We start from the raw sequence: 11,589 nt of genomic DNA, 5'->3' as shown, positions 1-11,589 counted from the left end.
AAAGACAAGCTGCCCTTATGGGAGGGGTGCTTCAGCGGGCTGCCCCTGTGAATGAGGAGACAGTGGATTGTCCCCCAATGGGTATGTGGTCCAAGGTGGCCTGCCTCCTAGAGGACTGGGACCCACACCAGGACTGGAGGCAAGTGGAGGTGATACCTGAGGCAGTAGAGGTGCCCTTGGTATAGTAAGTAGGTCTTTTGAGAGACAGAGTGCCCATGAGGCAGCAGGGACTGTGGGTTGGCTGCTTCTCACAGTATTACAAAAGTCTACAGAAGAGAATGTTATGCTCCTAAAAAAGACCCAAGAAATGGTGGCACGAGAACGTGAGCTGCAAACATCTGTGGATTCCCTGAAGAAGGAAATGGCACTGATGCGAGAGGAGGCAGCATGAGAATGCCGACAGCAAGTTGCCATTGGAGAGGTAAACAGTTCCTTACAGAACGAAATGGCGGCACTGCCAGGTGCTCTGAAGGAGGAAAAAGCCATCAAAGAAAAAGACGAACTCCTGAGGGAAGCACAGGTGGAGGTGGCATGAGAACATCAGCTGTGAAGCATTGAGGTGAAGGTAAGAGAGTTTCTGAAGACTGAGGTAGCATTGCTGCGAGGCACAGTAGAAAAGGTAAAGGTTGTAGCAGAGGAGGCACTCGGGGGAGGGGAGAGAAAGGTGCCATGAGTCCCGGAAATGGAGGAGTTGGGGAAGGATGAAGGGATGGTACCAGAGGCACTGACGCCTCCTGTATTGAAAGCACGCCCAGTGGTTGTAAAGAAAATAAAGACCCAGCAGCAGAAAGTTTCCCAAGGAGAGGAGCAGCCCCCTCCCCAGGTCATGGAGCACTCTATGCTCTGCCCCTATACTCAGGCTGAGCTGGTGGATTTGGGCTCCCGATTTATGCAGAAGCCCTCAGAGTCAATATCAGTTTGGCTCCTGCGTCTGTGGGATTTAGGGGTGGATAGAATTGTTCTGCTGGGATTAGAGATGGGAAAGCTGTCTTCCCTGACAGTGCAGCCTGCCTTGAGGCAGTGATTACAAAATGCACATCAGACCCAGTGAGTCACACCCTCCTCCATTGGCCTATGGCTGCACTTCCTGCTGTGTGGCCCAATCTGGGTGATCTGCCATCCTCTCCTGTTAGATGGCGGACGTATGCTGAGCTCCAACAGGTGTTATGGGAGCTAGGCATAAGAAATGCCATCTATAGTCCAGAGAATTATGGCCCAGATGAAGAGATTTTCACTATTGGGATGATAAATATTGTGCTTTATCCCTCTTTGGGTCTCTAGTGGCCATTCTTTCCCCTCACTTAGGGCATCCCATAAGCGAGGTGACACGTACAGTAGCAGACTTAGGAGAGGCAGAAGCAATGAGAACCCAGAAAGAAATAAAATCTGTTATTCTTGAGTTCACAAGAAGAATTTAAAGGGCCCCATGAAGGTTACAAGGACCCAGATGTGGGTTGATTCAATACGGGCAGGAGCAGATGGAAGGAAATAAGTTGGGAAGTCAAATAGGATCTTACTAGAACTATGGCAACAGCTGAAACCAATGCAGCAGTTCCAGCCATTAAGGCCAAAGAGGCAGAGGTGAGTGACAGAGCCACAAGTCCGGCCTGTGTGTTTACAAGACTTCCTGCTGGAGAGCAAGCCAACCTCACTCAAGCCCACACAGGAAGGTGATTGGGGAACACGGTTTGACTGAGGGAAAAGTCAAGGTATCTGCCTGAGGGACCAGGGGGGACCGGAGGCCACATGTTGAAGTAGCTATCCATTGGTCCCCAGTGAACATACAACGTGTCCTGGCTCTGGTGGACACTGGGGCTGAATGTTCACTGATTCATGGTAACCCTGAGCAGTTCCCCGGGACCCCCACTATCATAGATGGATATGGGGGTAAGGCTATCAGAGTGAAAAAAGCCCAAATCCCTTTGGGAATAGGGCATCTATCCCCAAAAGAGTATACTGTGTATATATCTCCTATCCCAGAGTATATTTTGGGGGTTGATATCCTGCAGGGTCTATGGTTGCAGACCACTGCAGCCGAGTTCAGACTGAGAGTACGTGTGGTGAAGGCAGTTCTGAGGGGATGTGCTAGGCACCCACCCATAGCTTTGCCTGTGCCTCCGCGGGTGACTAATACCAAACAATACAAACTGCCTGGAGGGCATAAAGAGATTGGAGAAACTCTCCAGGAGCTGGAAAAGGTGGGAATTATAAAGTCCACCCATAGTCCTTTCAATTTCCCAGGGTGACCAGTAAAAAAGCTGGATAGCTCCTGGCGTATGACTGGATTACAGAGAACTGAATAAGGTCATACCCCCTTTGCATGCTGCTGTCCCCTCTATTGCAGGCTTGATGAATACCCTCAGCCATGAACTAGGAACATACCATTATGTGGTAGATCTTGCTAATGCCTTCTTTTCCATTGACATTGAGCAGGAAAGTCAGGAACAGTTTGCCTTCATATGGGAAGGACGGGGATGGACGTTCACCATCCTTCCACAGGGATACTCCACAGCCCCAACATCTGTCATGGACTTGTAGCCCAGGACTTGGCTACATGGGAGAAACCACCAACAGTGCAGCTGTACCATTATACTGATGATGTCATGCTCACGTCCGATTCTCTTTCAGATCTAGAAGGTGCAGCACCTAGACTGGTGCAACATCTACATGAGAAAGGATGGGCTGTGAACAGCACCAAGGTTCAGGGACCTGGTTTGTCTGTCAAATTCTTGGGGGTTGTCTGGTCAGGTAAGACCAAAGTTATACTAGAAGCAGTTATAGGTAAAATCCAGGCCTTTCCTATCCCCTAAACTGTAGCATTGCTACAGGAGTTTCTGGGTCTTCTAGGCTACTGGAGAGTGTTTATCCTGCACTTGGCACAAAGTCCAAAGTCCTTATACCGGTTGGTATGAAAGGGCATCAGGTGGGGCTGGGATGAGACATGTGCATCTGCCTTTACTACAGCAAAACGGGCAGTCAAGGCCGTGCAGTCCTTGAGCATGATGGACCCATCAAGACCCTGTAAGCTGGATGTTCATGTGTCTGAAGATGATTATGGTTGGGGTCTCTGGCAGCAGCTTGAACGAACTTGTCAACCTATTGGATTCTGATTACAACTCTGGAAAGGGGCAGAGGTATGATACACTTTGATAGGAAAAAAACTGGCTGCCGTGTATCACACCTAGCTCACTACAGAACCCATCACTGGAATGGCCCCAATAAAAGTAATAACCCCTATCCCATCTTGGGGTGGGTACAAGACTGGACCCAAAAGTCAAGGAGTGGTGTGGCACAAACACCCACATTGGCCAAGTGGGATGCTTACCTAAAGCAGCTTAGTGCCCTCTCTGGTAGCCCCTTGAGTGAAGAACTCCAATGCTTATTTGGCCTGGTGACATGTACTAGTGAAAAGCAGGAAGAACTTGCTGTTGAACCATTAGTAACAGAGAGTTCTTATTGGGAGGGAAGAGCCCCTATACCCGAAGATGCATGGTACACAGATGGCTCCAGCCATGGGAAACCCCCCAAATGGAGGGCCATAGCTTTCCATCCTAAGACTGAGACAATATGGATGGAAGACGGTGAGGGGAAGAGCAGACAATGGGCAGAGTTGCAGGTGTGTGGCTTGTGATCAGCCAGGAGCCCTCCCCTTTAGTTGTCTGCACTGACAGCTGGGCTGTGTATCGGGGCTTGACCCTGTGGCTACCAACCTGGTACCATGCCAACTGGCTGGTTGGTCACCAACCCCATTGGGAGCAAGAATTGTGGCAAGACTTATGGGCCTGTGGTCAGACTAAAATAATTACAGTATACCATGTGACGAGTCATTTGCCCCTGGCATCCCGAGGAAATGATGAGGCAGATAAATTGGCCCAGATACATTGGTTAGAAGGAAAGCCTGCCTCTGATGTAGTCCAATGGTTACATCAGCATTTGTTGCATGCAAGGCAAAAGACAATGTGGGCTGTGTCCCGTCGGTGGGGCTTGTCTTTGACCTTCGAGGAAGTTGGTAGAGCCCAGCAGGAGTGTGTCATGTGCTCCAAAAGGGATTTACACTTAGTTCCACAGCAACATGGGACAATAGCTAAGGGGCCTATACCCCTCGTCAGGAGGCAGATAGACTACACTGGGCCTCTACCTGTGTCAAAAGGATATCGGTATGCTATGACTTGTGTGGACACAGCTACTGGACTTCTGGTTGCTTTTCCTATCTGTTGTGCAGATCAGCAGATGACCAAAAGAGGCCTGGAGCATCTCTTTGCCACCTATGGTTGACCACAGGTAATTGAAAATGATCAGGGCACCCATTTTACTGGACATACACTGCAAGAATAGGTGTGACAGCTGGGAATCAAATGGAAGTTTCATGTGCCATACAGTCGTACTGCAGCAGGCATGACAGAGAAGCACAATGGCTTGTTAAAATCTGGACTAATGTCAGATACCAATAGTCTGAGGGGATGGTCAGTCTGTTTATGGACAGTGCTATGGTGTTTGAACAAGAGACCTCGAAAGGGAGCCCTGAGCCCCGTAGACATGTTAACACATACTGCTGCCTCCCCTATACAACTGTAAGTACAAACCAAGGAAGAATCACTGAAGCTGAGGTTCAGCCACCAGAATCATAACTTGCTGCCAGCACCAACTGCACTGAACCCTGGAGACTCCATTGAGTGGACGTGGCCTTGGACCTTTCGACACATGGACCAACGATGGCTGGCTCTCCTGGCGCCTTGGAAACAAGGCCTGGAAGCTGTCCTTCTGTGTATTCCTGGAATAACAGTAGAGTGGCCGCCAAAGGTTACAGTAGTATATCCCGAACGGCCAGAAGGTAGGAGCGTTACCATAGGGAAGGTGGTGAGAAGATGGATGAAGTAGACGAAGGGAATAAAGAGGTACAAATTGCAAATTTAAAATAAGTTAAACACAGGAATGCAAATACAACAGAAAATTTAACCAATAAAATTGTAGTATCTTGGTATGATAATGGGGTAACTACACCTATTGTGGCAAGCATCTAGTAATGTATACAATTATCTAATCACTATGCTGTACATCTGAAACCAACATAGTAATGTATATGAACTTTTTTCCAATAAAAATTTTTTTTGGAAAAAAAACGACCTGCCAGGGGGCACTCTTAGCTCAGGATTCATTTCCTTTGGCAGGGATACACTTCCCTGGTTAGGAATAAAGGTAAATGAGAATATGTTCAGAAACCTCCCCTTAACTCTAGGAGATATTGCAGAATCCATTTTTAGGATAATAGCTACCCCCAAGAGATGGTTAGATTCTCTGGCCAAAGTTGGTCTCACTGTGGTTTTGATTTGCATTTCCCTGTTGATTACCAATGTGGAGAATCTTTTCATGTTCCTGTTGGCCATCTCTATGTCTTCTTAGGAAAAATGTTTATTCAGGACTTATGCCCATTTTTTAATTGGAATACTTGTCTTTTTGGTGTTGAGTCATATGAATTCTTTATATATTTTGGATGTTAACCCCTTATCGGATAAATCCTTTATGAATATATTCTCCCATACGTAGGTTGCCTTTTCATTTTTTGATGGTGTCCTTTGCTGTACAGCAACTTTTTAGTTTTATGTAGTCCCATTTGTTTATATTTGCTTTTGTTTCCCTTGCCCAGGGAGATGTATCTAGAAAAAACTTTCTCATGTTTATGTTCAAGAGATTTTTGGCTATGTTTTCTTCTAAAAGTTTTATGGTTTCATATCTTATATATGTCTTTAATCCACTTTGAGTTTACTTCTGCATTTGAAGTTAGTAATCCAGTTTCATACTCTTGCACGTAGCTGGCCAGTTTTCTCATCACTATTTAAGAGGTCAAGTATTTTTTTATACCCAGAGTGGGCCTCCAATCTATGCAGACACAAAAACGACTTGATCATGGGATTCACTCATATTTGAGTGCACATGTACACACACTAACCCATAAACACATTAAACGGAGCCTCATGCCTGAATCCCTTATTTGTTCTGTGAAACTTGCTCTGAATTCAGACCCCCAAAGCCCAGCGGAAAACAAGACGGACCTGGTTGGTCTAACTGAGCACTGAAACAAAATACAGCAAGGTTACCATTTGCTGACGTGGTTCACACATGTACTCTGCATTCTAAGAAAAACCACATGACCACTATTATGCCTTCAGTTCCTGTTAAAGTGACCAGAAATGTGAACAGTCCCTAACAGACTACCTGGATGAGTGCAGCAATGAGGCCAATCGGATACAATTGTCTAAGCTTGTGGTTTCTGACTTTAAAAGAACAGCCCCCCTCCATCTCCCTTAGAGACCACTTTCCATTTGTACTGAGCTGTGTCTCCATGATTTGCAAAGCTTTTCTGAGACAAAGCCTTCCTTGATTAAATTTACTGTTTCCCAGAGATATTTGTTGACATTTCATTTGTTTGTTTTTAAAGCTTTACAACTTCAGTTTGGAATTTAAGTGTCAGTTATATTTTGAAGGATCAACATCTTAGGGGGAGTTTGCAAGGGACTGAGGAGGGAGATGAGAATAATAAGCTCAAGTAGAACCAGGAGGGGCCCAGGAGAGCAGGTATAGAAAGATTACAAAGAACACTTTGAAGTTCAAACATACTTGCCACCCAGTACTCCGACCATGTACTTATGAGACTCACACCCATGAGTGCAAACACTGTGGAAGTCCTGGAAGTGACAAGGAGAGGGACATAGGTTCCTGGCAGGTGCCCCACTGCCCGTTTGCACAGAGCTTTGCAGCTGAGACCAAGTCCTTGGCTCCTTCTCCTTTGGCCTGGAGTGGCTGCTGTGCAGAGAGGGCTGATGTGGGGTAAATGGAAGTTTTCACCCAGAGTTTCCAGAATTTCCTGCCTGGCCTTAGTCCATTTACATACTAGCAAGGGGTGGAGAGAAAACGGACATTCTCTCCTCCCTTCAGTTCTGGTACAATTGGTCTGGCACCTGCCAGTAACCAGGGACTCGCCCATTGAGTTCCGGAAGGAGAGGCAGGGGAAGGGAGCGCACAGCCGTGGCTGGAGGGGACAGACAGTGTGGAGCCTGGCTAGCAAGCCCAAGCAAACTGTGAGAAATAAAACCCCTTCACCCAACCTGTCCTTCCCCTTGTCTTACTTCAGTTTCACTGGATTCATAGGGAACTTACCCTGGGAGGGAAACCCCTTATTCCTGGAGCTACAGCTGGGGTCTGGTGTCCTGCATGCACACCCACAGTCCACAGGCAGACTGTCTGGCCCTAAGTGCCCTGGGGTCACATGAACCTTCATGAGGGCAGACCTGGGATGGCCACTGTGGGGCACCTACCAAGCAGAATTTCTCCCTGGATGCCTGCACAGCAGCTGCCTCTGCAGGTTGAAACTCCTGCCTGGCCCCATCACAGGCCTTCAGGCCCTTGTAGAGGTGCCTTCGCCCCACACAGTGTTGGAATCCATGGTGGAATCTGGTCAGAATCAGTCCAGAGGCTTACTAGGGCGCTGATTGTGTTTTGGGCTATGCTTTGAAAACTTTCCTAGGTTTGCGTTTTTTTCTTGAGGCTGATCTGTCTTTCAGACACCTGAAAAGGTTTGGAACTGGGTCCAGAGGAATTCACAAGGACCAGGCAGGCAGCCAAACTCAGTATCTTTGGTGTACCACCTCTCATCTATGCCCACCTTTTGGAGGAGTCCAAGCCCATGTGGTGTATGCATAGCCATCCCTTCACCACTGTGCTGGGAAGTCCTTGCAGGCCAGACCGGCAGGCCCAGGGCCAGGCTTCCGTCTGAGCACTAGACCAGGGGTGGGGATCTGGGAAGCAAAGCAGAGACAGGAGGAAGGGAAAGGGCGACAGGCATAAACTGGGTTGTCTAGATCCCACAGGCTGGTGTTTGGACCAGCAGTTTTCAGGTCCTAGAAAGACCTTTAGGAATGGGTTAACTACACAAGCTGTTGCTGAAATGGAAATGGCTGTGGTCCTTTTCTTACATAACAAGTGTTTCCTGAGCTCTTCGCTTGTATTGCTCACTGTTCTGTGGTGGTTGATAGATGAAGCCTCTGATATTTGCTCTTCTTAGGGCCTGACCTGTGCAGGGAGGGGCAGGAATTAATGGAGACCAATGTGGTCCCTGAAATGCACAGGGACAAAGCAGACACTTCCTGTTGGGTGAGGGAAACAATGGTTCAGGAAACACCCTTCTGGCCGCACTCAGATAAGCAGCGGTCCACTTGGGCTGGTAAACAGCCTTCACACACTCATGGGACAGGAGACTCGCCTGGCCTGGCTCAGTCCCTCCTCCGCCCGAGGCACCTGCAGCAGGGACAGGAAGGCCGTCCCTGCCCTCTGCCTTCCTCCCTCCCTCCGCATTCCCCGGGGGGTTGGGGGCTGAGGGGAACTGCAAAGGGAGGAAAGGACACACCTGGGTGGGGGAGCAGAGATCCTGCTGGCGGCCCTCGGCAGTGAGTGTCCCTCACGCAGGAGGGACCACGGGGGACCACGGGCTCACGCTGTGCCCCCCAGGGATGTCGGGGAGATGGGCACCACCCAGACCTGGGTCTCCTACCTCCTCCTTGGTGTCAGGCACAGGAGGGCAGCACAGCCTCTCTGCCTGAGGCCATCGTCCCCAGGAAGACCATGTGCAGCCCTCACTGTGGGCAAAGGCGAAAACACTGATGTGGTCCTTTCCTTCCCTGGTCCTCAGCCTGTCAGCTGCCCTTTCCTGGCCGGGGGAGGAATCAAGGGTGGCATCTCCAGGTTCACAATCTCTCAGCTGCATGAGGGCCTCATAAGCTGTTACTGATGCTTGACATCCCAGCCTGAACTGTGGCAAACAGTCCCTCTCTGTCACCCTGTTACAGTCACGCAGCTCATGCCTGGGTCTTGCTACCTGACCACACATGCCCTGGGGAGGGCTTCCTTCTGCCCCGCATGAGAACGTGGACAGGACAGTCACTCAGAGGTGAGCAGCTGCCCAGGGTCAGCGGCCACTGTTGAGCAGCCTGGGGACTCTTCAAGCCTCCTCCTGCTGGGAGCAGGGGCCCTAACACTGGGGAGAGGTCACAGCTGGGGGCTGCAGGGGGCTCCGTGGTGGAGCACCTGCCCTCCCAGCTGAGTGGGTGAGAGCCCATGAGCCTTGGAGCTGGCAGCTGGGCAACCACAGGGAGCAGCTGGCAGGCAGTCTGTGAATGATGTGAGCAGCTGGCATCATGGGAGCTGAATGTGGACATTGTACCGGGCTGAAACCTGATTTCCAAGGATGCAGCTTGAACGGGGTGGCAGGGCTGGTCGTAGGACACCCTGACCCTGTTCTGGGCCTTCTCGGTGACAGGAGCTCAGATGTCCTGGGCTGGGTTCAGGCAGGTGCTTCAGTACCCTCACCATCAGGAATGGAAAACGTGAGCCAGGAAGGCCATTTTCTTGAGAACTAGTCATTTCCAGGAATAGAAACTGAAACCGACTGGCTCACCCTGTGTCCCCTCCCTCGTGAGCTGCACCGCAACTTAGATCTAAACTAACAGAGCGGAGGGAGCAGCAGGCTCTGGGGGAGGAACCCGGGGCGACCGCACTGGCCTCCAGGCTCCCCTTCCTTCCTTCTCTCTCAGCCCTGCCAGGACAAACCAACCTGACCCCTGTTCTTCCTTCTGGAGCAATGGGCATGCCGCCCAGTTTTGGACAGTCCAGAGGGCAATGCCTCTGCTTTAGGAGAGGACTCTACCCCAGGGCGTGGTGACTTGCCGGCAGGACCACTGACATCTATCTGACCACCATCACTATCTGCTTCCTGGAGTGCCTATGGGAGTGGATTCCTAAAACCTGAACTGAATAGTAACTGTGTTATGGTATAGATGTCCAAGGTGGAGCCTGACACCAGGCCAGGAGCGCCTGGGGACTTGCTAGTCCATTTCAGGGACCAAACTCAGCACCCACATGCTTTGCTGCCCCAAACCCATCCAGCCTTCCGTGTGGAGACATGTGCCCCTCACTTCCATGCTCCTGGCACCCACGGGTCTTCTGATGGAGACCACGTGTAGGGAAGGAGGGCAGGATGTGCCGCTCGTGTTTTCTTTTTCTTTTTTTTCCCATGGGTCTCTTAATTTCTTTTTTTTTAATTAAGGTATCATTGATAGACAATCTTACGAAGGTTTCACATGAGCAGCATGCTGAACTGCCTTCCCCGTGACCTTCCTCTGTTGTGATTGCAAATTCTGCTGCCCATGGTTTCTTACAGTCTAAGCTGGAGAATCAGCCATGGACAATTTCTGGAACAGCCTGGAATTGTGTCTATCAATGACCTGAGAGGGAACGCCCTGGAATAGGGACCTGGAGCGGGGTTTCAGGGATGGGGTGCCTAGGGGACCACACAGTCTGCTTCAATGCAAACGTGGGTCTCCTCTGGAGAAACTGTCTATATTGCAGGGTACCAGCTCTGCCCTTTGCGGGTGATGTCGGCGAGGTGCAGCTTTCACCATCTTCCCAGAGCCTGTCCTTTAGGGCTCATGCCCAGGTTTATTATACATTTCTGGAATAAATCAGCACTTCGATTTTCTCCAGCTTCTTCCTACGATGATGAAATGCAGGACAAACTCGGGGCTTGGTCCACACTGACGTATAGGGCTTCCAAAGGATCAGCACAGACAGACAGACACAGACCTTTGTACAATTGGAGGGTGGAGAAAGAACTGGAGAAAGAACCAGAGGAAAGACTTCCTCAGGGCTCCTAAAAGACCATAGGGCATTCACGGAGAGGCAGCTGGGAGCTCTGCAGAGGGCTTCACCTGGATCGCACAAGGAAATCCTCACCCAGGGCCTGGGAGGTGGGGAGCAGGACTCCACCCCCCACCGCACAGGCAGGACACTAGGGCTCGGTTTTCAATGTGAACATGTCTGTATTGTCTGGGGTGGAGTTTGTTTGTAAATTCAGGTGGAGTTCTCAGTGTGTTCCCTCCTGCAGTGGTTGAGGCCAGGGGCCTTATGACAGATGAAAGCAGCTGGAGAAGCCTGGGCAGCAGTGAGGCAAGGATGGCCCTCCACCAGAGAGGCAGTGGGGTGGGGCTGGTTCCCAGAGGAGGAGGAGGAGAATCTGCACCACGGGACCTGAAGTGGTGTGAAACTTGTCCCACAGTGGGGGCAGTAGGACTTCTGGGGCAGAAATGCGGCATCTGGGTGTGAGGACTGCAACCAGCAGCATCAGGGGACTCCAGGGGTGGGTCTGGTAGGTGCCCATCACAGAACAGAAGGGCCTGCAACTCCTCAACCAAAGAGGAAGTCTTAAATTTAAACTTAAAAAAAAAAACTTGCATCCATGCATACAGATGAGAGTGGACTTTCAAGGGAAATCACAGCAGGCATTCACAGCTTTGGGGACTATGAAAGCCCACCAGCCAGGGGCAATGTGTGTGTAGCGTCCTCCAGGTAATCCCAAGCAATTCCCTTTCCCCTTCCTGCCCCGCAGTCTTTAAAGTCTCACTGCAGGGTTCAGCCTACAAAGGAAACCTCCATTCACAGAAGAGCTTAAATGCTTATATTTATAGCAACAGTGGCAATGCCAACCATGTGCAGACGTGTGCTGACTGTAAAACCAGGAGATTGGACAGCTTGTTGTGACTT

This window comes from Manis pentadactyla, chromosome 13 (assembly GCF_030020395.1).
Source record: "Manis pentadactyla isolate mManPen7 chromosome 13, mManPen7.hap1, whole genome shotgun sequence".
Taxonomy (NCBI): domain Eukaryota; kingdom Metazoa; phylum Chordata; class Mammalia; order Pholidota; family Manidae; genus Manis; species Manis pentadactyla.
Note: the sequence above shows the minus strand (reverse complement) of the source record.